At 47.4% G+C, this 22,002-nt stretch overlaps 20 non-coding genes and 4 pseudogenes across 20 annotated transcripts; all 24 read right to left on the reverse strand.

Annotated features, from left to right (window-relative positions):
* Positions 1-1,418: 1,418 nt before the first annotated feature.
* Positions 1,419-1,492, reverse strand: TRNAS-ACU (transfer RNA serine (anticodon ACU)). The gene has a single exon. It is a non-coding gene; the product is annotated as a tRNA-Ser (tRNA).
* A 1,751-nt stretch (positions 1,493-3,243) lies between these two features.
* LOC135027244 (U1 spliceosomal RNA) lies at positions 3,244-3,407 on the reverse strand. The gene has a single exon (XR_010223746.1). It is a non-coding gene; the product is annotated as a U1 spliceosomal RNA (small nuclear RNA).
* Positions 3,408-4,078: 671 nt separating this feature from the next.
* Positions 4,079-4,241, reverse strand: LOC135027199 (U1 spliceosomal RNA). The gene has a single exon (XR_010223705.1). It is a non-coding gene; the product is annotated as a U1 spliceosomal RNA (small nuclear RNA).
* Positions 4,242-4,393: 152 nt separating this feature from the next.
* Positions 4,394-4,557, reverse strand: LOC135027234 (U1 spliceosomal RNA). Its single transcript, XR_010223736.1, has one exon. It is a non-coding gene; the product is annotated as a U1 spliceosomal RNA (small nuclear RNA).
* Positions 4,558-5,225: 668 nt separating this feature from the next.
* Positions 5,226-5,388, reverse strand: LOC135027185 (U1 spliceosomal RNA). Its single transcript, XR_010223692.1, has one exon. It is a non-coding gene; the product is annotated as a U1 spliceosomal RNA (small nuclear RNA).
* Positions 5,389-5,540: 152 nt separating this feature from the next.
* Positions 5,541-5,704, reverse strand: LOC135027259 (U1 spliceosomal RNA). The gene has a single exon (XR_010223760.1). It is a non-coding gene; the product is annotated as a U1 spliceosomal RNA (small nuclear RNA).
* A 695-nt stretch (positions 5,705-6,399) lies between these two features.
* LOC135027197 (U1 spliceosomal RNA) lies at positions 6,400-6,541 on the reverse strand (annotated as a pseudogene).
* Positions 6,542-6,693: 152 nt separating this feature from the next.
* Positions 6,694-6,857, reverse strand: LOC135027229 (U1 spliceosomal RNA). Its single transcript, XR_010223731.1, has one exon. It is a non-coding gene; the product is annotated as a U1 spliceosomal RNA (small nuclear RNA).
* A 692-nt stretch (positions 6,858-7,549) lies between these two features.
* LOC135027209 (U1 spliceosomal RNA) lies at positions 7,550-7,691 on the reverse strand (annotated as a pseudogene).
* A 151-nt stretch (positions 7,692-7,842) lies between these two features.
* Positions 7,843-8,006, reverse strand: LOC135027251 (U1 spliceosomal RNA). Its single transcript, XR_010223752.1, has one exon. It is a non-coding gene; the product is annotated as a U1 spliceosomal RNA (small nuclear RNA).
* A 671-nt stretch (positions 8,007-8,677) lies between these two features.
* On the reverse strand, positions 8,678-8,840 carry LOC135027190 (U1 spliceosomal RNA). Its single transcript, XR_010223697.1, has one exon. It is a non-coding gene; the product is annotated as a U1 spliceosomal RNA (small nuclear RNA).
* Positions 8,841-8,992: 152 nt separating this feature from the next.
* Positions 8,993-9,156, reverse strand: LOC135027250 (U1 spliceosomal RNA). Its single transcript, XR_010223751.1, has one exon. It is a non-coding gene; the product is annotated as a U1 spliceosomal RNA (small nuclear RNA).
* Positions 9,157-9,830: 674 nt separating this feature from the next.
* On the reverse strand, positions 9,831-9,993 carry LOC135027170 (U1 spliceosomal RNA). Its single transcript, XR_010223679.1, has one exon. It is a non-coding gene; the product is annotated as a U1 spliceosomal RNA (small nuclear RNA).
* Positions 9,994-10,145: 152 nt separating this feature from the next.
* Positions 10,146-10,309, reverse strand: LOC135027239 (U1 spliceosomal RNA). Its single transcript, XR_010223741.1, has one exon. It is a non-coding gene; the product is annotated as a U1 spliceosomal RNA (small nuclear RNA).
* A 659-nt stretch (positions 10,310-10,968) lies between these two features.
* Positions 10,969-11,146, reverse strand: LOC135027210 (U1 spliceosomal RNA; annotated as a pseudogene).
* A 152-nt stretch (positions 11,147-11,298) lies between these two features.
* LOC135027240 (U1 spliceosomal RNA) lies at positions 11,299-11,462 on the reverse strand. The gene has a single exon (XR_010223742.1). It is a non-coding gene; the product is annotated as a U1 spliceosomal RNA (small nuclear RNA).
* Positions 11,463-12,133: 671 nt separating this feature from the next.
* LOC135027202 (U1 spliceosomal RNA) lies at positions 12,134-12,296 on the reverse strand. The gene has a single exon (XR_010223708.1). It is a non-coding gene; the product is annotated as a U1 spliceosomal RNA (small nuclear RNA).
* Positions 12,297-12,448: 152 nt separating this feature from the next.
* LOC135027236 (U1 spliceosomal RNA) lies at positions 12,449-12,612 on the reverse strand. The gene has a single exon (XR_010223738.1). It is a non-coding gene; the product is annotated as a U1 spliceosomal RNA (small nuclear RNA).
* Positions 12,613-13,283: 671 nt separating this feature from the next.
* Positions 13,284-13,446, reverse strand: LOC135027205 (U1 spliceosomal RNA). The gene has a single exon (XR_010223711.1). It is a non-coding gene; the product is annotated as a U1 spliceosomal RNA (small nuclear RNA).
* Positions 13,447-13,598: 152 nt separating this feature from the next.
* LOC135027249 (U1 spliceosomal RNA) lies at positions 13,599-13,762 on the reverse strand. The gene has a single exon (XR_010223750.1). It is a non-coding gene; the product is annotated as a U1 spliceosomal RNA (small nuclear RNA).
* Positions 13,763-14,436: 674 nt separating this feature from the next.
* Positions 14,437-14,599, reverse strand: LOC135027171 (U1 spliceosomal RNA). Its single transcript, XR_010223680.1, has one exon. It is a non-coding gene; the product is annotated as a U1 spliceosomal RNA (small nuclear RNA).
* Positions 14,600-14,751: 152 nt separating this feature from the next.
* Positions 14,752-14,915, reverse strand: LOC135027241 (U1 spliceosomal RNA). The gene has a single exon (XR_010223743.1). It is a non-coding gene; the product is annotated as a U1 spliceosomal RNA (small nuclear RNA).
* A 694-nt stretch (positions 14,916-15,609) lies between these two features.
* Positions 15,610-15,751, reverse strand: LOC135027206 (U1 spliceosomal RNA; annotated as a pseudogene).
* Positions 15,752-15,903: 152 nt separating this feature from the next.
* LOC135027230 (U1 spliceosomal RNA) lies at positions 15,904-16,067 on the reverse strand. The gene has a single exon (XR_010223732.1). It is a non-coding gene; the product is annotated as a U1 spliceosomal RNA (small nuclear RNA).
* Positions 16,068-22,002: the final 5,935 nt, after the last annotated feature.

Below are 22,002 nucleotides of genomic sequence, written 5' to 3' on the forward strand. Positions count from 1 at the left end.
GAGAACAAATTTGTTAGCATAAAAATAAAGCCAGAAATGAAGAGCTGTTTAATCACTCAATTGGATTTTTTTGCCAGCATATTTCTTTTTCTCTGCAACCCACTGCTAAATTGTGCTTCCTAGCTGTTTTTATAAAATCACTGAATCAAATCTAACTCTGATTACATCAGAGAAGGCTAGGTACCCTACACCATAAGAGGGGGTTTGAAATTTTGACTTGTCTACTTAAATATCACCAAAATCTGATCACAAGGTCAATTACGTCCCTGGGTAGGATTTAACCACCAACCTTTTGGTTAATAGCCGTACACACTAACCAATTGTGCCACAGAGACACTTTGCAAAAAGTACATACTGACAAAGGCTAATAAGCATTCATCTAGAACGTTTCCTAGATAAACATTAAAAAGTCAATAATCTGGAGAGTTTTTGTAAGATGTTTCTTCCATCAACCAACGAAGAAACACATTGGTACTTTCCCATGATGAGTGAGTGCTTCAGGATCTCTTGCACTTACATGTGCAGCAGAGTACTGCAATGGAAGCATGCTGGGCCCATAACCCAGAGGTAGGCAGATTGAAACTATCCTTTGCTATATGCATTTTTTTTGTTAATTAAAGTAATCCAAAACTGGGATTGATATTTTTGCTCTTTTATTTTTACTTAAAGTACAATAACTTTTACCATTTTAATTTGTTTTAATAGTATATTGACAGTATTGTTTTCTTTCAAAAATCCACTTCATTTTCTTTACCCTATTATTAAAATGGTAATTGACAAAAACAAACTACATTGTCACCAGAAGAGCAATACAAAATGTACAAGTGATATATAAAAATAATCTTTCCAGCTTGAATTTCAATGATGCATTGGGGCAACGATTTTGTGAGAAACATCTTCACCCTTAAATAAAGATTTTCTTAATTCCTTACCTGTGTGCTAATTAAATATCACCTTGTTTTCACATTAAACAGACTTCCACATGAGAAAGCAGCAAGGATGCATTGGCGTTAATGTTTCCTGGTGTCAACCCGTATTATTTCAGTAGACATTGAAATGAGGATGCATCTTGCTGCCTTTCCAATGAAGCAAGTTTAATTTAGTAATAGGTGAAAAACCATCCTTACAAAGGTGTTAATCAGAGACTTGGCTTTGTGGACACTTTTCAGAGAACAAATTTGTTAGCATAAAAATAAAGCCAGAAAATGAAGAGCTGTTTAATCACTCAATTGGATTTTTCTGCCAGCATATTTTTTTTTCTCTGCAACCCACTGCTAAATTGTGCTTCCTAGCTGTTTTTTTATAAAATCACTTAATCAAATCTAACTCAGTTTACATCAGAGAAGGCCAGGTAACCTACATCATAAGAGAGAGGTTGAAATTTTGACTTGTCTACTTAAAGATCACCAGGTCAATTACGTCCCTGGGTGGGATTAAACCACCAACCTTTTGGTTAGTAGCCAAACACACTAACTGATTGCGCCACAGAGACACTTTGCGAAAGTGCATACTGACAAAGGCTAATAAGCATTCATCTAGAACGTTTCCTAGAAAAACTTTAAAAAGTCAATAATCTGGAGAGTTTTTGTAAGATGTTTCTTAGATCAACCAACGAAGAAACACCTTGGTACTTTCCCATGATGAGTGAGTGCTTCAGGATCTCTTGCACTTACATGTGCAGCAGAGTACTGCAATGGAAGCATGCTGGGCCCATAACCCAGAGGTAGGCAGATTGCAACTATCCTCTGCTATATGCATTTTTTTTTAATTAAAGTAATCCAAAACTGGGATTGATATTTTAGCTCTTTTATTTTTACTTAAAGTACAATAACTTTTACTATTTTAATTTGTTTTAATAGTATATTGACAGTATTGTTTTCTTTCAAAAATCCACTTAATTTTCTTTACCCTATTATTAAAATGGTAATTGACAAAAACAAACTACATTGTCACCAGAAGAGCAATACAGCATGTACAAGTGATATATTAAAATCATCTTTCCAGCTTGAATTTCAATGATGCATTGGGGCAACGATTTTGTGAGAAACATCTTCACCCTTAAATATTTTCTTAATTCCTTACCTGTGTGCTAATTAGATATCACCTTGTTTTCACATTAAACAGAATTCCACATGAGAAAGCAGCAAGGATGCAGTGGCGTTAATGTTTCCTGGTGTCAACCTGTATTATTTCAGTAGACATTGAAATGAGGATGCATCTTGCTGCCTTTCCAATGAAGCAAGTTTAATTTAGTAGTAGGTGAAAAACCATCCCTACAAAGGTGTTAATCAGAGACTTGGCTTTGTGGACCCTTTTCAGAGAACAAATTTGTTAGCATAAAAATAAAGCCAGAAAATGAAGAGCTGTTTAATCACTCAATTGGATTTTTCTGCCAGCATTTTTCTTTTTCTCTGCAACCCACTGCTAAATTGTACTTCCTATCTGTTTTTTTATAAAATCACTAAATCAAATCTAACTCTGATTACATCAGAGAAGGCCAGGTACCCTACACCATAAGAGGGGGTTTGAAATTTTGACTTGTCTACTTAAAGATCACCAAAATCTGATAACAAGGTCAATTAAGTCCCTGCTTGGGATTGAACCACCAACCTTTTGGTTAATAGCCGAACACACTAACCGATTGCGCCACAGAGACACTTTGCAAAATGTACATACTGACAAAGCCTAATAAGCATTCATCTAGAACGTTTCCTAGAAAAACTTTAAAAAGTCAATAATCTGGAGAGTTTTTGTAAGAATTTTCTTAAATCAACCAATGAAGAAACACATTGGTACTTTCCCATGATGAGTGAGTGCTTCAGGATCTCTTGCACTTACAAGTGCAGCAGAGTACTGCAATGGAAGCATGCTGGGCCTATAACCCAGAGGTAGGCAGATTGAAACTATCCTCTGCTATATGCATTTTTTTTGTTAATTAAAGTAATCCAAAACTGGGATTGATATTTTAGCTCTTTTATTTTTACTTAAAGTACAATAACTTTTACCAATTTAATTTGTTTTAATAGTATATTGACAGTATTGTTTTCTTTCAAAAATCCACTTAATAGTATCTCACCTGGCAGGTAAGTAGGAGTTGGGCTAGAGCTGGGGAGGGTCGCTGCTCAGGCACCCCCCTGTCAAGTGAAGGAGATCCAACTGAGGCAGCACAAAGGAACTCTTGAAAAAAGAACAAGGCTAGAGGAAGATCTGAGACAAAGAAATCTGACTTTTACCAGAGCTGACCAGAGGAAAGCACAAACACAGTCCCCCACTACCACAAATAATGCAGTCAAGTTTTCCACATTTGGGGAAATCACAGGGGTCAGCATACCCAGAATGCAATGAATGAACCTCACCCTGGGAGAAATATCTTCATGACCATGGTATCTCCTGTGCAAAATAAGTATGATTTGGGATAGGGCTGGGGAGGGCCGCTGCTCAGGCACATCTCTGTCAAGTAAAGGAGATTCAACTGAGGCAGCACAAGGGAACTCTCATCTAGGGACAACAACTGCAGGGAGAACACATATTTTCAGATGAACATGGGAGGGCAGAAGGCAGCCTAATACTGAAGCACCCCCAAACAACAAACCAAATGCAACAACTAGTGCAAGCATTCCTGGGGGAAGGCCTGCAGCAGATGGATTTGCATATGGTGATGTCATCCAAGCAGTGGGTCAAAGTTGGCTCCAACCCTCGTCTGCATATGAAAAGAGAAAAGGGGCGTGCAGGGCATGGCAGCCTTTTGAGGCGCTTGGATGACCCCTAGTTCACATTAAACACCTCCACCCTCCTTCGGTGTGGGGCTCATGTTGGCTATGCCCCAGCCCCTGAAGCATTCAAGCTGATTTCTTGCAGCAGTTGGGCACTGTAACAGCTCCAGAGCTGCTCTGAAAGGCAAGTAACAAGGTGTGGGCCCTGCAGCACTACCTGTAGTTTGCATTGTGCGTTGGAAGGCACAAAGTAAGCAGACGGGAGACGTCAGGATAGTGCGCAAGGGCATAGAAGGGAGCGGCTCAAGAAAAGAGAAGTGGAAACAGACAGCAAACTAGGCTGGAGATAGACCTGAGACAAAGAGATCTGAATTATACGAGAGCCGACCAGGGGAAACACAAATTATGCAGTCAAGTTTCCCACATTTGGGGAAATCGCAGGATCAGCACACCCAGAGTGCAATGGGTGAGCCTTGCCCTGGGAGAAGCACCTTCCTGATCATAGTATATCACCTGGCAGGTAAGCAGGAGTAGGGCTAGAGCTGGGGAGGGTCGCTGCTCGGGCACCCGCCTGTCAAGTGAAGGAGATCCAACTGAGGCAGCACAAGGAAACTCTCGAAAGAAGAACAAGGCTAGAGGAAGATCTGAGACAAATAAATCTGACTTTTACCAGAGCTGACCAGAGGAAAGAACAAACACAGTCCCCCACTACCACAAATAATGCAGTCGAGTTTCCCACATTTGGGGAAATCACAGGGGTCAGCATACCCAGAATGCAATGAATGAACCTCACCCTGGGAGAACAATCTTCATGACCATGGTATCTCCTATGCAAAATAAGTATGATTTGGGATAGGGCTGGGGAGGGCCGCTGCTCAGGCACATCTCTGTCAAGTAAAGAAGATTCAACTGAGGCAGCACAAGGGAACTCTCATCTGGGGACAACAACTGCAGGGAGAACACATATTTTCAGATGAACATGGGAGGGCAGAAGGCTGCCTAATACTGAAGCACCCCCAAACAAACCAAATGCAACAACTAGTGCAAGCATTCCTGGGGGAAGGCCTGCAGCAGATGGATTTGCATATGGTGATGTCATCCAAGCAGTGGGTCAAAGTTGGCTTCAACCCTCGTCTGCATATGAAAAGAGAAAAGGGGCGTGCAGGGCATGGCGGCCTTTTGCGGCGCTTGGATGACCCCTAGTTCGCATTAAACATCTCCACCCTCCTTCGGTGTGGGGCTCATGTTGGCTATGCCCCAGCCCCTGAAGCATTCAAGCTGATTTCTTGCAGCAGCTGGGCACTGTAACAGCTCCAGAGCTGCTCTGTAAGGCGAGTAAAAGGGTGTGGGCCCTGCAGCACTACCTGTAGTTCGCATTGTGCGTTGGAAGGCACAAATTAAGCAGACGGGAGAAGTCAGGATAGTGCGCAAGGGCATAGAAGGGAGCGGCTCAAGAAAAGAGAAGTGGAAACAGACAGCAAGCTAGTCTGGAGAGAGACCTGAGACAAAGAGATCTGAATTATACGAGAGCCGACCAGGGGAAACACAAATTATGCAGTCAAGTTTCCCACATTTGGGGAAATCGCAGGAGCAGCACACCCAGAGTGCAATGGGTGAGCCTTGCCCTGGGAGTAGCACCTTCCTGATCATAGTATCTCACCTGGCAGGTAAGTAGGAGATGGGCTAGAGCTGGGGAGGGTCGCTGCTCGGGCACCCCCCTGTCAAGTGAAGGAGATCCAACTGAGGCAGCACAAGGGAACTCTCGAATGAAGAACAAGGCTAGAGGAAGATCTGAGACAAAGAAATCTGACTTTTACCAGAGCTGACCAGAGGAAAGAACAAACACAGTCCCCCACTACCACAAATAATGCAGTCGAGTTTCCCACATTTAGGGAAATCACACGGGTCAGCATTCCCAGAATGCAATGAATGAACCTCACCCTGGGAGAGCAATCTTCATGACCATGGTATCTCCTATGCAAAATAAGTATGTTTTTGGATAGGGCTGGGGAGGGCCGCTGCTCAGGCACATCTCAGTCAAGTAAAGGAGATTCAATTGAGGCAGCACAAGGGAACTCTCATCTGGGGACAACAACTGCAGGGAGAACACATATTTTCAGATGAACATGGGAGGGCAGAAGGCTGCCTAATACTGAAGCACCCCCAAACAACAAACCAAAAGCAACAACTAGTACAAGCATTCCTGGGGGAAGGTCTGCAGAAGACGGATTTGCATACGGTGATGTCATCCAAGCAGTGGGCCAAAATTGGCTGGAACCCTCATCTGCATATGAAAAGAGAAAAGGGATATGCAGGGCATGGCGGCCTTTTGCGGCGCTTTGATGATCCCTAGTTCGCATTAAACACCCCCACCCTCCTTCGGTGTGGGGCTCATGTTGGCCATGCCCCAGCCCCTGAAGCATTCAAGCTGATTTCTTGCAGCAGCTGGGCACTGTAACAGCTCCAGAGCTGCTCTGTAAGGCAAGTAAAAGGGTGTGGGCCCTGCAGCACTACCTGTAGTTTACATTGTGCATTGTAAGGCACAAAGTAAGCAGACGGGAGGAGAAGTCAGGATAGTGCACAAGGGTATTGAAGGGAGCGGCTCAAGAAAAAAGAAGTGGAAACAGACAGCAAACTAGGCTGGAGAGAGACCTGAGACAAAGAGATCTGAATTATATGAGAGCCGACCAGGGGAAACACAAATTATGCAGTCAAGTTTTCCACATTTGGGGAAATCGTAGGGGCAGCTCACCCAGAGTGCAATGGGTGAGCCTTGCCCTGGGAGAAGCAACTTCATGATCATAGTATCTCACCTGGCAGGTAAGTAGGAGTTGGGCTAGAGCTGGGGAGGGTCGCTGCTCGGGCACCCCCCTGTCAAGTGAAGGAGATCCAACTCAGACAGCACAAGGTAACTCTCAAAAGAAGAACAAGTCTAGAGGAAAATCTGAGACAAAGAAATCTGACTTTTACCAGAGCTGACCAGAGGAAAGCACAAACACAGTCCCCCACTACCACAAATAATGCAGTCGAGTTTCCCACATTTGGGGAAATCACAGGGGTCAGCATACCCAGAATGCAATGAATGAACCTCACCCTGGGAGAACAATCTTCATGACCATGGTATCTCCTATGCAAAATAAGTATGATTTGGGATAGGGCTGGGGAGGGCCGCTGCTCAGGCACATCTCTGTCAAGTAAATGAGATTCAACTGAGGCAGCACAAGGGAACTCTCATCTGGGGACAACAACTGCAGGGAGAACACATATTTTCAGATGAACATGGGAGGGCAGAAGGCTGCCTAATACTGAAGCACCCCCAAACAACAAACCAAATGCAACAACTAGTGCAAGCATTCCTGGGAGAAGGCCTGCAGCAGATGGATTTGCATATGGTGATGTCATCCAAGCAGTGAGTCAAAGTTGGCTTCAACCCTCGTCTGCATATGAAAAGAGAAAAGGGGCATGCAGGGCATGGCGGCCTTTTGCGGCGCTTGGATGACCCCTAGTTCGCATTAAACACCTCCACCCTCCTTCGGTGTGGGGCTCATGTTGGCTATGCCCCAGCCCCTGAAGCATTCAAGCTGATTTCTAGCAGCAGCTGGGCACTGTAACAGCTCCAGAGCTGCTCTGTAAGGCAAGTAAAAGGGTGTGGGCCCTGCAGCACTACCTGTAGTTTGCATTGTGCGTTGGAAGGCACAAATTAAGCAGACGGGAGAAGTCAGGATAGTGCGCAAGGGCATAGAAGGGAGCGGCTCAAGAAAAGAGAAGTGGAAACAGACAGCAAACTAGGCTGGAGAGAGACCTGAGACAAAGAGATCTCAATTATACGAGAGCCGACCAGGGGAAACACAAATTATGCAGTCAAGTTTCCCACATTTGGGGAAATCGCAGAAGCAGCACACCCAGAGTGAAATGGGTGAGCCTTGCCCTGGGAGAAGCACCTTCATGATCATAGTATCTCACCTAGCAGGTAAGTAGGAGTTGGGCTAGAGCTGGGGAGGGTCACTGCTCGGGCACCCCCCTGTCAAGTGAAGGAGATACAACTGAGGCAGCACAAGGAAACTCTCGAAAGAAGAACAAGGCTAGAGGAAGATCTGAGACAAATAAATCTGACTTTTACCAGAGCTGACAGAGGAAAGAACAAACACAGTCCCCCACTACCACAAATAATGCAGTCGAGTTTCCCACATTTGGGGAAATCATAGGGGTCAGCATACCCAGAATGCAATGAATGAACCTCACCCTGGGAGAACAATCTTCATGACCATGGTATCTCCTATTCAAAATAAGTATGATTTGGGATAGGGCTGGGGAGGGCCGCTGCTCAGGCACATCTCTGTCAAGAAGAGGAGATTCAACTGAGGCAGCACAAGGGAACTCTCATCTGGGGACAACAACTGCAGGGAGAACACATATTTTCAGATGAACATGGGAGAACAGAAGGCTGCCTAATACTGAAGCACCCCCAAACAACAAACCAAATGTAACAACTAGTGCAAGCATTCCTGGGGGAAGGCCTGCAGCAGATGGATTTGCATATGGTGATGTCATCCAAGCAGTGGGTCAAAGTTGGCTTCAACCCTCGTCTGCATATGAAAAGAGAAAAGGGGCGTGCAGGGCATGGCGGCCTTTTGCGGCGCTTGGATGACCCCTAGTTCACATTAAACACCTCCACCCTCCTTCGGTGTGGGGCTCATGTTGGCTATGCCCCAGCCCCTGAAGCATTCAAGCTGATTTCTTGCAGAAGCTGGGCTCAGTAACAGCTCCAGAGCTGCTCTGTAAGGCAAATAAAAGGTTGTGGGACCTGCAGCACTACCTGTAGTTCGCATTGTGCGTTGCAAGGCACAAAGTAAGCAGACGGGAGAAGTCAGGATAGTGCGCAAGGGCATAAAAGGGAACGGCTCAAGAAAAGAGAAGTGGAAACAGACAGCAAACTAGGCTGGAGAGAGACCTGATGCAAAGAGATCTGAATTATACGAGAGCCGACCAGAGGAAACACAAATTATGCAGTCAAGTGTCCCACATTTTGGGAAATCACAGGAGCAGCACACCCAGAGTGCAATGGGTGAGCCTTGCCCTGGGAGAAGCACCTTCCTGATCATAGTATCTCACCTGGCAGGTAAGTAGGAGTTGGGCTATAGCTGGGGAGGGTCGCTGCTCGGGCACCCCCCTATCAAGTGAAGGAGATCCAACTGAGGCAGCACAAGGGAACTCTCGAAAGAAGAACAAGGCTAGAGGAAGATCTGAGACAAAGAAATCTGACTTTTACCAGAGCTGACCAGAGGAAAGCACAAACATAGTCCCCCACTACCACAAATAATGCAGTCGAGTTTCCCACAATTGGGGAAATCACAGGGGTCAGCATACCCAGAATGCAATGAATGAACCTCACCCTGGGAGAACAATCTTCATGACCATGGCATCTCCTATGCAAAATAAGTATGATTTGGGATAGGGCTGGGGAGGGCCGCTGCTCAGGCACATCTCTGTCAAGTAAAGGAGATTCAACTGAGGCAGCACAAGGGAACTCTCATCTGGGGTCAACAACTGCAGGGAGAACACATATTTTCAGATGAACATGGGAGGGCAGAAGGCTGCCTAATATTGAAGCACCCCCAAACAACAAACCAAATGCAACAACTAGTACAAGCATTCCTGGGGGAAGGTCTGCAGAAGACGGATTTGCATACGGTGATGTCATCCAAGCAGTGGGCCAAAGTTGTCTGGAACCCTCATCTGCATATGAAAAGAGAAAAGGGGTATGCAGGGCATGGCGGCCTTTTGAGGCGCTTGGATGACCCCTAGTTCGCATTAAACACCCCCACCCTCCTTCGGTGTGGGGCTCATGTTGGCTATGCCCCAGCCCCTGAAGCATTCAAGCTGATTTCTTGCAGCAGCTGGGCACTGTAACAGCTCCAGAGCTGCTCTGTAAGGCAAGTAAAAGGGTGTGGGCCCTGCAGCACTACCTGTAGTTCGCATTGTGCATTGTAAGGCACAAAGTAAGCAGACGGGAGGAGAAGTCAGGATAGTGCACAAGGGTATAGAAGGGAGGGGCTCAAGAAAAAAGAAGTGGAAACAGACAGCAAACTAGGCTGGAGATAGACCTGAGACAAAGAGATCTGAATTATACGAGAGCCGACCAGAGGAAACACAAATTATGCAGTCAAGTGTCCCACATTTGGGGAAATCACAGGAGCAGCACACCCAGAGTGCAATGGGTGAGCCTTGCCCTGGGAGAAGCACCTTCCTGATCATAGTATCTCACCTGGCAGGTAAGTATGAGATGGGCTAGAGCTGGGGAGGGTCGCTGCTCGGGCACCCCCCTGTCAAGTGAAGGAGATCCAACTGAGGCAGCACAAGGGAACTCTCGAAAGAAGAACAAGGCTAGAGGAAGATCTGAGACAAAGAAATCTGACTTTTACCAGAGCTGATCAGAGGAAAGCACAAACACAGTCCTCCACTACCACAAATAATGCAGTCGAGTTTCCCACATTTGGGGAAATCATAGGGGTCAGCATACCCAGAATGCAATGAATGAACCTCACCCTGGGAGATCAATCTTCATGACCATGGTATCTCCTATGCAAAATAAGTATGATTTCAGATAGGGCTGGGGAGGGCCGCTGCTCAGGCACTTCTCGGTCAAGTAAAGGAGATTCAACTGAGGCAGCACAAGGGAACTCTCATCTGAGGACAACAACTGCAGGGAGAACACATATTTTCAGATGAACATGGGAGGGCAGAAGGCTGCCTAATACTGAAGCACCCCCAAACAACAAACCAAATGCAACAACTAGTACAAGCATTCCTAGGGGAAGGTCTGCAGAAGACGGATTTGCATACGGTGATGTCATCCAAGCAGTGGGCCAAAGTTGGCTGGAACCCTCATCTACATATGAAAAGAGAAAAGGGGTATGCAGGGCATGGCGGCCTTTTGCGGCGCTTGGATGACCCCTAGTTCGCATTAAACACCCCCACCCTCCTTCGGTGTGGGGCTCATGTTGGCCATGCCCCAGCCCCTGAAGCATTCAAGCTGATTTCTTGCAGCAGCTGGGCACTGTAACAGCTCCAGAGCTGCTCTGTAAGGCAAGTAAAAAGGTGTGGGCCCTGCAGCACTACCTGTAGTTTGCATTGTGCATTGGAAGGCACAAAGTAAGCAGACGGGAGGAGAAGTCAGGATAGTGCACAAGGGTATAGAAGGGAGGGGCTCAAGAAAAAAGAAGTGGAAACAGACAGCAAACTAGGCTGGAGAGAGACCTGAGACAAAGAGATCTTAATTATATGAGATCCGACCAGGGGAAACACAAATTATGCAGTCAAGTTTCCCACATTTGCGGAAATCGCAGGAGCAGCACACCAAGAGTGCAATGGGTGAGCCTTGCCCTGGGAGAAGCAACTTCATGATCATAGTATCTCACCTGGCAGGTAAGTAGGAGTTGGGCTAGAGCTGGGGAGGGTCGCTGCTCGGGCACCCCCCTGTCAAGTGAAGGAAATCCAACTGAGGAAGCACAAGGGAACTCTCGAAAGAAGAACAAGGCTAGAGGAAGATCTGAGACAAAGAAATCTGACTTTTACCAGAGCTGACCAGAGGAAAGCACAAACACAGTCCTCCACTACCACAAATAATGCAGTCGAGTTTCCCACATTTGGGGAAATCATAGGGGTCAGCATACCCAGAATGCAATGAATGAACCTCACCCTGGGAGATCAATCTTCATGACCATGGTATCTCCTATGCAAAATAAGTATGATTTGGTATAGGGCAGGGGAGGGCCGCTGCTCAGGCACAACTCTGTCAAGTAAAGGAGATTCAACTGAGGCAGCACAAGGGAACTCTCATCTGGGGACAACAACTGCAGGGAGAACACATATTTTCAGATGAACATGGGAGGGCAGAAGGCTGCCTAATACTGAAGCACCCCCAAACAACAAACCAAATGCAACAACTAGTGCAAGCATTCCTGGGGGAAGGCCTGCAGCAGATGGATTTGCATATGGTGATGTCATCCAAGCTGTGAGTCAAAGTTGGCTTCAACCCTCGTCTGCATATGAAAAGAGAAAAGGGGCATGCAGGGCATGGCGGCCTTTTGCGGCGCTTGGATGACCCCTAGTTCGCATTAAACACCTCCACCCTCCTTCGGTGTGGGGCTCATGTTGGCTATGCCCTAGCCCCTGAAGCATTCAAGCTGATTTCTTGCAGCAGCTGGGCACTGTAACAGCTCCAGAGCTGCTCTGTAAGGCAAATAAAAGGGTGTGGGCCCTGCAGCACTACCTGTAGTTTGCATTGTGCGTTGGAAGGCACAAATTAAGCAGACGGGAGAAGTCAGGATAGTGCGCAAGGGCATAGAAGGGAGCGGCTCAAGAAAAGAGAAGTGGAAACAGATAGCAAACTAGGCTGGAGAGAGACCTGAGACAAAGAGATCTGAATTATACGAGAGCCGACCAGGGGAAACACAAATTATGCAGTCAAGTTTCCCACATTTGGGGAAATCGCAGGAGCAGCACACCCAGAGTGAAATGGGTGAGCCTTGCCCTGGGAGAAGCACCTTCATGATCATAGTATCTCACCTAGCAGGTAAGTAGGAGTTGGGCTAGAGCTGTGGAGGGTCGCTGCTCGGGCACCCCCCTGTCAAGTGAAGGAGATACAACTGAGGCAGCACAAGGAAACTCTCGAAAGAAGAACAAGGCTAGAGGAAGATCTGAGACAAATAAATCTGACTTTTACCAGAGCTGACCAGAGGAAAGAACAAACACAGTCCCCCACTACCACAAATAATGCAGTCGAGTTTCCCACATTTGGGGAAATCATAGGGGTCAGCATACCCAGAATGCAATGAATGAACCTCACCCTGGGAGAACAATCTTCATGACCATGGTATCTCCTATGCAAAATAAGTATGATTTGGGATAGGGCTGGGGAGGGCCGCTGCTCAAGCACATCTCTGTCAAGTAAAGGAGATTCAACTGAGGCAGCACAAGGGAACTCTCATCTGGGGACAACAACTGCAGGGAGAACACATATTTTCAGATGAACATGGGAGGGCAGAAGGCTGCCTAATACTGAAGCACCCCCAAACAACAAACCAAATGCAACAACTAGTGCAAGCATTCCTGGGGGAAGGCCTGCAGCAGATGGATTTGCATATGGTGATGTCATCCAAGCAGTGGGTCAAAGTTGGCTTAAACCCTCGTCTGCATATGAAAAGAGAAAAGGGGCGTGCAGGGCATGGCGGCCTTTTGCGGCGCTTGGATGACCCCTAGTTCACATTAAACACCTCTACCCTCCTTCGGTGTGGGGCTCATGTTGGCTATGTCCCAGCCCCTGAAGCATTCAAGCTGATTTCTTGCAGAAGCTGGGCTCTGTAACAGCTCCAGAGCTGCTCTGTAAGGCAAATAAAAGGTTGTGGGACCTGCAGCACTACCTGTAGTTCGCATTGTGCGTTGGAAGGCACAAAGTAAGCAGACGGGAGAAGTCAGGATAGTGCGCAAGGGCATAAAAGGGAACGGCTCAAGAAAAGAGAAGTGGAAATAGACAGCAAACTAGGCTGGAGAGAGACCTGATGCAAAGAGATCTGAATTATACGAGAGCCGACCAGAGGAAACACAAATTATGCAGTCAAGAGTCCCACATTTTGGGAAATCACAGGAGCTGCACACCCAGAGTGCAATGGGTGAGCCTTGCCCTGGGAGAAGCACCTTCATGATCATAGTATCTCACCTGGCAGGTAAGTAGGAGTTGGGCTAGAGCTGGGGAGGGTCGCTGCTCGGGCACCCCCCTGTCAAGTGAAGGAGATCCAACTGAGGCAGCACAAGGGAACTCTCGAAAGAAGAACAAGGCTAGAGGAAGATCTGAGACAAAGAAATCTGACTTTTACCAGAGCTGACCAGAGGAAAGCACAAACACAGTCCCCCACTACCACAAATAATGCAGTCGAGTTTCCCACAATTGGGGAAATCACAGGGGTCAGCATACCCAGAATGCAATGAATGAAACTCACCCTGGGAGAACAATCTTCATGACCATGGCATCTCCTATGCAAAATAAGTATGATTTGGGATAGGGCTGGGGAGGGCCGCTGCTCAGGCACATCTCTGTCAAGTAAAGGAGATTCAACTGAGGCAGCACAAGGGAACTCTCATCTGGGGACAACAACTGCAGGGAGAACACATATTTTCAGATGAACATGGGAGGGCAGAAGGCTGTCTAATATTGAAGCACCCCCAAACAACAAACCAAATGCAACAACTAGTACAAGCATTCCTTGGGGAAGGTCTGCAGAAGACGGATTTGCATACGGTGATGTCATCCAAGCAGTGGGCCAAAGTTGTCTGGAACCCTCATCTGCATATGAAAAGAGAAAAGGGGTATGCAGGGCATGGCGGCCGTTTGCGGCGCTTGGATGACCCCTAGTTCGCATTAAACACCCCCACCCTCCTTCGGTGTGGGGCTCATGTTGGCTATGCCCCAGCCCCTGAAGCATTCAAGCTGATTTCTTGCAGCAGCTGGGCACTGTAACAGCTCCAGAGCTGCTCTGTAAGGCAAGTAAAAGGGTGTGGGCCCTGCAGCACTACCTGTAGTTCGTATTGTGCATTGTAAGGCACAAAGTAAGCAGACGGGAGGAGAAGTCAGGATAGTGCACAAGGGTATAGAAGGAAGGGGCTCACGAAAAAAGAAGTGGAAACAAACAGCAAACTAGGCTGGAGATAGACCTGAGACAAAGAGATCTGAATTATACGAGAGCCGACCAGAGGAAACACAAATTATGCAGTCAAGTGTCCCACATTTGGGGAAATCACAGGAGCAGCACACCCAGAGTGCAATGGGTGAGCCTTGCCCTGGGAGAAGCACCTTCCTGATCATAGTATCTCACCTGGCAGGTAAGTATGAGATGGGCTAGAGCTGGGGAGGGTCACTGCTCGGGCACCCCCCTGTCAAGTGAAGGAGATCCAACTGAGGCAGCACAAGGGAACTCTCGAAAGAAGAACAAGGCTAGAGGAAGATCTGAGACAAAGAAATCTGACTTTTACCAGAGCTGACCAGAGGAAAGCACAAACACAGTCCTCCACTACCACAAATAATGCAGTCGAGTTTCCCACATTTGGGGAAATCATAGGGGTCAGCATACCCAGAATGCAATGAATGAACCTCACCCTGGGAGATCAATCTTCATGACCATGGTATCTCCTATGCAAAATAAGTATGATTTGGGATAGGGCTGGGGAGGGCCGCTGCTCAGGCACATCTCTGTCAAGTAAAGAGATTCAACTGAGGCAGCACAAGGGAACTCTCATCTGGGGACAACAACTGCAGGGAGAACACATATTTTCAGATGAACATGGGAGGGCAGAAGGCTGCCTAATACTGAAGCACCCCCAAAAAACAAACCAAATGCAACAACTAGTACAAGCATTCCTGGGGGAAGGTCTGCAGAAGACGGATTTGCATACGGTGATGTCATCCAAGCAGTGGGCCAAAGTTGGCTGGAACCCTCATCTACATATGAAAAGAGAAAAGGGGTATGCAGGGCATGGCGGCCTTTTGCGGCGCTTGGATGACCCCTAGTTCGCATTAAACACCCCCACCCTCCTTCGGTGTGGGGCTCATGTTGGCCATGCCCCAGCCCCTGAAGCATTCAAGCTGATTTCTTGCAGCAGCTGGGCACTGTAACAGCTCCAGAGCTGCTCTGTAAGGCAAGTAAAAAGGTGTGGGCCCTGCAGCACTACCTGTAGTTTGCATTGTGCATTGGAAGGCACAAAGTAAGCAGACGGGAGGAGAAGTCAGGATAGTGCACAAGGGTATAGAAGGGAGGGGCTCAAGAAAAATGAAGTGGAAACAGACAGCAAACTAGGCTGGAGAGAGACCTGAGACAAAGAGATCTGAATCATATGAGAGCCGACCAGGGGAAACACAAATTATGCAGTCAAGTTTCCCACATTTGCGGAAATCGCAGGGGCAGCACACCCAGAGTGCAATGGGTGAGCCTTGCCCTGGGAGAAGCAACTTCATGATCATAGTATCTCACCTGGCAGGTAAGTAGGAGTTGGGCTGGAGCTGGGGAGGGTCGCTGCTCGGGCACCCCCCTGTCAAGTGAAGGAAATCCAACTGAGGCAGCACAAGGAAACTCTCGAAAGAAGAACAAGGCTAGAGGAAAATCTGAGACAAAGAAATCTGACTTTTACCAGAGCTGACCAGAGGAAAGCACAAACACAGTCCCCCACTACCACAAATAATGCAGTCGAGTTTCCCACATTTGGGGAAATCACAGGGGTCAGCATACCCAGAATGCAATGAATGAACCTCACCCTGGGAGAACAATCTTCATGACCATGGTATCTCCTATGCAAAATAAGTATGATTTGGGATCAGTGGCGTAACTAGAAATTTTTCTCCCCCACGCCAAAAAATTATTTGGCGCTCCCCACAATTGGCACTATTTGTTAGGCGCCGAGGGTCCGCCCGTCAGTGCGGCCCGGCGCCTAGCAACTAGGGACGCCGCAGGCAGACAGCCGCCGGCTCCCTAGCAACGCTAGACGCCGGGCGCACGGAGCCGCTCAGACCCTAGCAACGGGGACGCCTCGGTCGGACCGCGTTCCCCGTTGCTGGGTCTTAATTAATCAGTTCAATTGTATCCTGGCCGTGCAGCATGCAGCTGCACGGCATGATTATGTGATTACCCTGTCTGGATCTTGATTGGAGGGCTCCCAAATTTAAGCACTCTCAGGACTTCTCACAGACGCCGGTGATAGCTTCCTGTTTGCTGTGTCAGTTACAGAGAGTTTCCAGTCTTGCTCAATCCGGTTGTTCCTGTCCTCAGTGGTCCTGTACTCGGAAGTTGTCATCTATTCCTGGAGTCCGACCGAGCACCTTTAACATCCTGTGGTGTTCGTGAGTCGCGACGCAGCCGTGTGTTGCGGCTTGACCGCTTACTGTTTATGATTTAGTTTAATTGTGTTCCGGAGCTTTTGCGGAGGATTCCGCTCCCACAAATCCACTCTGGTATCCAGCGGTGCTGGATAGGAGTAACGGATCAGTGGATCTTTGGTTGTCCTTTTCCCTGGCGGTTTGTCCGCACATACTTTTGGTTTAAGTTAGTTAGCTTGTAGCCCCTGGCCTGGTTGCTTAGTCAGAGGGCCCCTTGTTATCACCCTGTCTCGGATTTCCCTTTGTCTCCCATTAAGACCTGAGGGGGCATCGAAGTTGGGCAGACATAATCCGCCCTTCAAACGCGGCTGCCATGGGCTCAAGCAACCATAGTCTCGCAGGGGATTTCTGATAACACGGGCGAGACAACGGAGTTAGGGCGCCAGGGGTTACTAGGCTTTCCTGCTCCCGTAACCAGCATATCTTTCCAGTACTCAGACCTCTGCCATAAGATCTCCTCTGGTCTGGAGTACGGGAATCATAACATTATCACCGGCCAGACTAAAATTTAAAATTAACAGGATTTAATTTTTTCCCTTATTCAGTTGGAAGATTTGTCGGCCTCATGAATCCCACCGGTGTTGTGCCAAATCCTGGCCAGCTTCTAGTTAGCCAGATTCAAGAACTTACTCAGATGGTTCAGGATCTGTCCCTTCGGGTGAGGTCACAGGAAGATCTGTTACGGACTTCCCCGAGGGTCATTCCTGAACCAAAAATGCATTTGCCTGACCGTTTTTCTGGGGATAGAAAGCAGTTTTTTAATTTTAAAGAGTCTTGTAAACTTTATTTTCGTTTAAGACCAGTCTCCTCAGGTACGGAATCTCAGCGGGTTGGAATTATTATTTCCTTACTTCAGGGGGATCCTCAGACCTGGGCTTTTGGTTTAAGAACAGACGATCCGGCTTTATTGTCTGTAGACGCCTTTCTGGGGTCTTTAGGGCTATTGTATGACGACCCTGATAGAGAGGCATCCGCCGAGAGTCAGTTGCGTGCTCTCAGACAGGGTAGGAATCCCGCAGAGATTTATTGTACGGAGTTTCGCCGTTGGTCGAACGACTGTGGATGGAATGACCCAGCCCTGCGCAGTCAGTTTCGCCTCGGCTTATCCGAGTCTATAAAAGACAGTCTCCTTCAGTATCCGGCTCCTGAGACTCTCGATAAACTCATGGAGCTCTCTATTAAGATTGATCGTCGTCTCAGAGAGCGGAGGGCTGAAAAAGGAGCATCTGTCGGGTCTACTCCTTGTGTTTTTTCCATTCCTGTGGACATAGAGGAGCCCATGCAGATAGGCCTCTCCAAACTGTCTCCTGAAGAAAGAACCAGAAGGCAAAATTCTGGTCTTTGTTTGTACTGTGGGGGTAAAGGACATTTTGCCCGTAATTGTCCGAGCAAGTCGGGAAACGCCTCGACCAAGTGAATTGTGAGGGGGTTCACTTTGGTCTGCAGCTTATCTCCTCGAATAATTCCCTGTTAGTCCCAGCTAAAGTTTCCTTTGGCAGCCTCAGTTCTTCGGTGTCGGCTTTCGTAGACAGTGGAGCTGCAGGGAACTTTATGGACTTAACATGGGCCAAGGCCTTAGGTATTCCTCAGTTAACCTTGGGTAGGCATATCACCATGCATGGTTTAGATGGGAGTCCCTTATCCAATGGGGTTATTTCTCTCTGTACACCCCCTGTTCTACTTTCGGTAGGAGCTCTTCATTCCGAAAAAATTGAATTTTTCCTTACCCATTGCCCAGCAGTTCCAGTGGTTCTGGGTCACCCTTGGCTGGCCTTTCATAATCCCATCATTGATTGGCAGTCGGGGGAGATCTCACAATGGGGTACCATCTGTAATAAGGAATGTATTACGCTTCCCATCAGAATAGCTGCTGTCATTCCCGCACCCATTCCTGTGGAATACCAGGATTTTGTTGATGTATTTTCCAAGGGCAATGCGGACATTCTGCCTCCCCATAGGCCTTATGATTGTGCTATTGAGCTAATTCCTGGTGCCACTTTGCCTAAGGGAAGGTTATATGCATTGTCCGGACCTGAAACTGTGGCCATGAATGAGTATGTTAAAGAAAGCCTAGGGAAAGGATTTATCAGGCCATCTAAATCCCCTTTAAGTGCAGGCTTCTTCTTCGTGGAGAAGAAGGATGGATCACTCAGACCTTGCATTGACTTTAGAGCCTTGAATAAGATCTCAGTAAAAAATACTTACCCTTTGCCGCTGATTTCTGTCCTCTTTGATCAGCTACGTTCGGCTGTGATTTTTTCTAAGATTGACCTGAGAGGAGCATATAACCTCATCCGGATCAAGTCAGGGGATGAGTGGAAAACGGCATTCAGTACTCAGTCGGGTCACTATGAGTATCTGGTTATGCCATTCGGCCTGTCTAACGCTCCGGCAGTTTTCCAGGATCTCATTAACGATGTGCTCCGTGAATTTCTTGGAAGATTCGTTGTAGTCTACTTAGACGATATTTTGATATATTCTGACTCTATAGAACAACATGTTACCCAGGTGCGTCAGGTTCTAAAAAAATTACGTGAAAATCACCTATATGCCAAGCTGGAGAAGTGTGAATTTCATGTCACGGAGGTATCCTTTTTAGGGTACATCATTTCCCCTCGGGGATTCTGTATGGAACCAAAGAAGCTCCAAGCCATCCTTAGTTGGGCGCAACCCACCAACTTAAAAGCAATTCAGCGCTTTTTAGGGTTTGCGAATTACTATAGAAGATTTATTCACTCTTTCTCCGACCTAGTTGCTCCCATTGTGGCACTGACTAAGAAGGGAGCAGATCCTACCAACTGGTCACGTGAAGCTGAGTTATCTTTTCAGGCCTTGAAACAAGCCTTTGTCTCAGCCCCAGTCCTCAGACATCCCAACCCAGAATTGCCTTTCATTGTTGAGGTTGATGCCTCGGAGGTTGGAGTAGGGGCTATCCTATCTCAGAAGGATCTGGATTCTCTAGAATTACATCCTTGTGCCTTTATGTCCAGGAAATTCTCATCTGCTGAATCCAACTACGATGTTGGTAACCGGGAATTACTGGCTATTAAATGGGCTTTCGAGGAGTGGAGGCATTGGCTTGAAGGAGCCACTCATACCATTTCAGTTTTGACTGATCACAAAAATCTTCAATACATTGAATCAGCTAAACGGCTGAATGCCCGGCAAGCTCGTTGGGCTTTATTTTTTACTCGTTTCAAGTTCATTATCACCTTCAGGCCAGGTTCCAAGAATACCAAGGCAGATGCCCTGTCACGCAGTTTTCTTCCAGTTCAAGACAATAGTCCTGTTACTCCCATACTTCCGTCTTCAGTCATTCGGGCAGGCCTCACACAAGATTTATTTACCCAGTTAAAGCAGCTTCAACATCAAGCTCCTGGAAATACTCCTGCTGGTCGTCTTTATGTCCCCGAGTTTTTGAGAGCAACTGTTTTGACGGAGTTTCATGATAGCAAAGTTGCCGGGCATCCGGGGATCGCCAAAACTTTTGAATTAGTTTCCCGCTCGGTATGGTGGCCTGGTCTTTCCAAAGACATTAAGGAGTTTGTTTTTTCTTGTCAGGTCTGTGCACAGCATAAGGTTCCCCGTTCCTTGCCTATCGGTCAACTTATGCCCTTGAATGTTCCTCTTAGGCCATGGTCTCATATTTCCATGGATTTTGTGGTGGACCTCCCTCTGTCAGCCGGATGCCGAGTCATATGGGTGGTAGTGGACCGTTTTAGCAAAATGGCCCATTTCATTGCTCTTCCCCGATTGCCATCTGCCCAGGGATTGGCAGTCTTGTTCCTCCGCCATGTTTTCAGACTCCATGGGTTACCCACTGATATTGTTTCTGATCGGGGTCCACAATTCATTGCACAATTTTGGAAGTCTTTTTGTGCCTCATTAAAGATGAAATTATCTTTAATGTCTGGCTACCATCCCCAATCCAACGGGCAGACTGAGCGAGTTAATCAATCATTAAAACAATATTTGCGTTTGTACTCGGCCAAACTCCAAAATGACTGGTCTGAGTTTCTTCCGTTGGCGGAGTTTGCTTACAACAATGCCTGTCATTCCTCCACCAATGTGTCTCCATTTTTTACAGTTTTTGGTTTTCACCCCAGAGCTAATTCCTTTTTTCAACATTCCTCTGTCTCCTCACTGACCTTGACCTCTCATCTCAAACTCATTTGGAGAAAAGTGCACCTGGCTCTCAGAAAAGCGGCATTTCGGGAGAAAAAAAATTCTGACAGGCTCCGGCGGCCGTGCACTTTTAAAGTAGGAGATAGGGTATGGTTGTCGACTCGCAACATTAAACTTCGACAAACCTCAGCCAGATTGGGTCCTAAATTTATTGGACCATTTCATATTATCAAAAAAGTCAATCCAGTTGCTTTCCGGTTAAGTTTACCAAAAACTTTACGGATCGGAAATACCTTCCATTGCTCCTTGTTAAAACCATATGTTTCGTCCAGTAGATTTCCTCGCAAGATCTCTCAGGGGAAATCACCAATAGATGTACAGGGTCAGCAGGAGTTCTTGGTGGAGAAGGTTCTCGATTCCAAGTTGTCCCGGGGTCGGCTTTATTTTTTGGTACATTGGAGAGGTTATGGTCCAGAAGAAAGGTCTTGGGTCCTGGATGAGGATCTCCATGCCCCGAGGCTCAAAAGGGCATTTTTTCGAGAATTTCCTCAGAAACCTGGCCTTAGGGGTTCCTTGACCCCTCCTCAAGGGGGGGGTACTGTTAGGCGCCGAGGGTCCGCCCGTCAGTGCGGCCCGGCGCCTAGCAACTAGGGACGCCGCAGGCAGACAGCCGCCGGCTCCCTAGCAACGCTAGACGCCGGGCGCACGGAGCCGCTCAGACCCTAGCAACGGGGACGCCTCGGTCGGACCGCGTTTCCCGTTGCTGGGTCTTAATTAATCAGTTCAATTGTATCCTGGCCGTGCAGCATGCAGCTGCACGGCATGATTATGTGATTACCCTGTCTGGAACTTGATTGGAGGGCTCCCAAATTTAAGCACTCTCAGGACTTCTCACAGACGCCGGTGATAGCTTCCTGTTTGCTGTGTCAGTTACAGAGAGTTTCCAGTCTTGCTCAATCCGGTTGTTCCTGTCCTCAGTGGTCCTGTACTCGGAAGTTGTCATCTATTCCTGGAGTCCGACCGAGCACCTTTAACATCCTGTGGTGTTCGTGAGTCGCGGCGTAGCCGTGTGTTGCGGCTTGACCGCTTACTGTTTATGATTTAGTTTCATTGTGTTCCGGAGCTTTTGCGGAGGATTCCGCTCCCACAAATCCACTCTGGTATCCAGCGGTGCTGGATAGGAGTAACGGATCAGTGGATCTTTGGTTGTCCTTTTCCCTGGCGGTTTGTCCGCACATACTT

Source organism: Pseudophryne corroboree, unplaced genomic scaffold, assembly GCF_028390025.1.
Source record: "Pseudophryne corroboree isolate aPseCor3 unplaced genomic scaffold, aPseCor3.hap2 scaffold_462, whole genome shotgun sequence".
Classification (NCBI taxonomy): Eukaryota; Metazoa; Chordata; class Amphibia; order Anura; family Myobatrachidae; genus Pseudophryne; species Pseudophryne corroboree.